Below are 4,214 nucleotides of genomic sequence, written 5' to 3' on the forward strand. Positions count from 1 at the left end.
AAAAAAAAGAATAGTCCTAATACAACCAGAGTAGACTTATGAACTTGTGTAAAATTTTATGTATATGCCCCTTCAACTTTGGTAAATTTAACATGGATGGAATACTTTAATCTACCATTTCCACTAATTCTAGAACACATCCATAACCTTTCTTGTCTTTTGTGATATTGATTACTGATGCTTTCAGATAATGCCACTATCCCCCCAATACATGCTTTAAAAAAAGAATATTCCTCATTTTGGGTTTCTCTGATACTTCCTCATGGTTAGATTAAGGTTATCCATTCTCTTCTGGAATACTACATAGGTGTTGATATAAAATCTATTTGCTTTAAAACACATGGAGTATCTATGAAGAAAGAAAGGCAAAGAAACTTGTAACAGGGATTGTCTTCAGGGAAGGCAGTTGGGAGCCTGGAGGAGGGAAGAGAGAAGGAGAGCTATTTTTCACTGTGTACCCTGATATATCCATAGAATTATGAACTGCGTTATGTATAGTACTTACTCAAAAACAAAATTTTAAAACATTTTGTAAGGTAGGTGAGGCTGGCATTATTGCCCCCATTTTCCACATGGAGAACGGGCTCCAGGAATAAATGTGAAGCAGAAAGAGTTCCACTCCAGGCCTATGACCCCATGGCCTATGTAATGCCTGCTGTCACTCAGACTGCTCCTCTGTGTGCAAGTTGGAGTAAGTGCTCAGAGGAGGGGAGAGTGAAAGTGGGGGTGTCAGGGAAGGCCTCCTGGGAGAGGAGAGCCTGAACTAAGTGTAGAAACATGAAAAGTTAGCCATATGTCCAAGGGTTATAGGAGTAGAGATGATATGAGGGCGGGAACAGGAAGAATGGTATTTCAGATAGAAAGTGCTTTGGATCCAAGAATAGCAGGTGTGCAATGTGCATGCCCCATTCAGATCTGCAAGGAAGATTAGGATCTTCTTTACCAGCCTCATACTACTGTGTAGTGGGGAAGCCGAGTGCCTTGAACAATAGACATGTCTTTTCTCCTTGCAGTCTTGGAATTGAACTCCCTCGTGTGGCTGCTTTCCATAGACTCTTAGAAAAATTCAGTGTCTCCAAGCTCTATATTTCTGAGCTCTGTCTGATCTCCTTTCTTCTCCCCAAGATGCCTTCTGTGTATCTAGGTAAAGGATGGCCTTTACTATATCCCTGAAGTTGTGTGGTGGTGAAGGGGTCTTCATATACCTGGGTCCTCTGGCCCTTTGCTGTGCTCACTGAAGAGAGGGGCATCTGATCCTGGCAGTGGACCTGAGAGGTATGACTGCTCCATGAGGCATCCTGGGATAATGTGCTGTCAAGCTGGCTACATCGTTTGCAGGGCCCTATGCAAAATAATAAAAATGAAGAATCCCTCGTTCAAAAGGCAGGAAAAAAGATCCTAAAATATAAAACATTTTCCTTTCTTCTGGTGTTTCTCTCTTCATTTGTGGTGGTGTTTTCCTTTTTTGTTGTTGAGATGGAGTCTTGCTCTGTTGCCTCCTGGAGGCTGGAGTGCAGTGGCACAATCTGGGTTCACTACAACCTCCACCTCCTCCTGGGTTCAAGTGATTCTCCTGCTTCAGCCTCCCAAGTAGCTGGGATTACAAGTGCCCACCACCGCACCTGGCTAATTTTTGTATTTTTCGAAGATACGGGGTTTCACCATCTTGGCCAGGCTGGTCTCGAACTCCTAACCTCAAGTGATCCACCTACCTTGGCCTCCCAAAGTGCTAGGATTACAGGCATGAGCCACCACACCTGGTCTTTTGTGGTGTTATCTATTTGCTATTTAATGTCTTTTTTTTTTTTTTTGAGATGGAGTCTCGCTCTGTTGCCCAGGCTGGAGTGCAATGGCACAATCTGGGCTCACTGCAACCTCCGCCTCTTGGATTCAAGTGATTCTCCTGCCTCAGCCTCCTGAGTAGCTGGGATTACAGGTGTGTGCCACCATGCCTGGCTAATTTTTGTATTTTTAATAGAGACGGGGTTTCACCATGTTGGTCAGGCTGGTCTCAAACTCCTGACCTTGTGATCTGCCCACCTCAGCCTCCCAAAGTGCTGGGATTACAGGTGTGAGCCACTGCACCTGGCCTATTTAATGCCATTCTAAGTAAAGAACAATTAAAATTTTATATGATTAGTAGGAATTTTACTAAAATCAAATGTGGGCCCTTCTGAGCATGGGGCCTATGCAATTGGGCAGGTCTATGAAGCTGGCCCCGTGCGGTGGATCCCCAGCTGGAGCAGCCAATTGGCACTCCTGGCCATCCCTGGGACTCCGCCGCTCCACAGACCCTCTCAGCAACTGAGACAGTTATCCTTTGGTATCTTTCCCTCCAATTAACACCCAATTTGTAGCTGAAGACTATACATCACCACTTCTTTTCCAGCTGGGTACTGTCAGCTGACTAAGTTTTAACCAATGGAGTATAAGTAGATAAGTGTGTACAGTTTCTGGGAAGGGTCTTTACTAAGAGGTGGAGAAGGGATGACCTCCTCTGCTTACCTCTTCCTGGGGGCTGGATGTGGTGGACATAACGGCAGCACCCCAAGGGGCCAGCTTGGACCATGTGGACAAGGGCCACACTTAGGAATGAAGGAGAGGAAAGCTCAGACACGCAAGGGTCTCTCACACTTTACCAGCCCTGGATGGGCCGCCTCCAGGATTTTACATGAGAAAATAAATCTATGTGTTATGTTCCAAGCCACTATTAAACTGTATGTTTTTAGGCTACTGTAAAACCAAACTTACACCTATCTGATAAATCACCTTTGTGTCCCCTTGCATAGGACAGGAAATTCTGGATCCTCTACACCACTTGGAGGCCATGGGGAGCCAGAAATGTGGTAGATAAAAGTGTTACTGAAACACAGTCATGTGTCTTCATTTAGTATTGTATGTGGCTGCTTTTGAGCTATAACAGCAGAATTGGGTAGTTGTGAGATATTTACTATTTGGCCCTTTAAGATACAGTTTGCTGACTCCTGTCTTAGCAGATTTCCCCTTCTAAGAATGCCGCTAGCTTCCCCACAACCCATCTGGCCCTGAGGGTCTCATCACCAGCTTCCACAACCTCCATCTCCACACTCTTTTTCAATTATTCAGGTTTGACTTTCCCAGGACCATGCTGGCAAGTATTGAACAACTGGCTCCTCTATGAGAGGAAAAACAAAAAGCCCTGATGTATATATTGTGTAAATGTTCTGAGTATGGCTAATTTCAAGCTAACAACAGCATGTTGTTTCAAGCTAACATCATGTTGTTAGCTTGAAATTAACCATAGTAGGAACGATTGGGAAGTGATGAAGACACTCAGCTGTAAGGAGCAGTAAGACACAGATCCCATGCTTCACTAGAGCCAGATCCTTTACATCAGGGCCTGAGTTCTTCTCAATTCTGCATTGAATGGAACCCTAAAATCTAATCAACCAGGCTTGGGTTTTGATGTGCGTATGGATGGTCTCCAACTTACAGTTGTTCTAACTTACCATTTTTCAACTTTATATGGTGTCAAAGTGATATGTATGCAGTAGAAATCATACTTTGGATTTTGAATTTTGATCTTTTCCAGGGTTAGCAATATGTTGTATAATACTCTCTTGCCATGCTGGGCAGCTCCCAGTCAGCCATGTGGTCAGGAGGGTAAACAACTGATACTCTACAGTGTTCTGTGTGCCCAACTGCGGGCTAACGTAAGGAATCTGAGCACGTTTAAGATAGGCTGAGCTACGATGTTTAGTAGGTTCAGTGTATTCAACACTTTCTGACTGACAGTATTTTCAGTTTGGGATAGGTCTATCAGGATGTTAACCCCATCAAAAGTTGAGAAGCATCTATACTAATGGCAGCTAAATGAATTTAGAGAATGTAGCTCCCTGGATGTCAGCACTATTTTTCCATTTACTTTCTCAATGTTGATAATATTTACATTCTGTTCTGTTCATTTTGTTATGATTGTCTACAGATTGGTCATATAAATGACATTATTGTAACCTGCAGCTATGATGTTATATTGTATAATGATTTGCTGCAGGATCAAGTAGCATGACTGCAGCTCTGAAGAAGAAAATGACCTTCCGTTATCAAGTATCTGCAGACCAAAGGAGAATGTCCCATGTATCAAAATGTAAACTAATAAACTAGCTCATTTTGTTCCAGGTTTATATTTCTTCTCACACTCAAATTGTATTTTTCCATTTTTTTTTTTTTTTTTT

This window comes from Cebus imitator, unplaced genomic scaffold, assembly GCF_001604975.1.
Source record: "Cebus imitator isolate Cc_AM_T3 unplaced genomic scaffold, Cebus_imitator-1.0 Scaffold340, whole genome shotgun sequence".
NCBI classification, from domain to species: Eukaryota; Metazoa; Chordata; class Mammalia; order Primates; family Cebidae; genus Cebus; species Cebus imitator.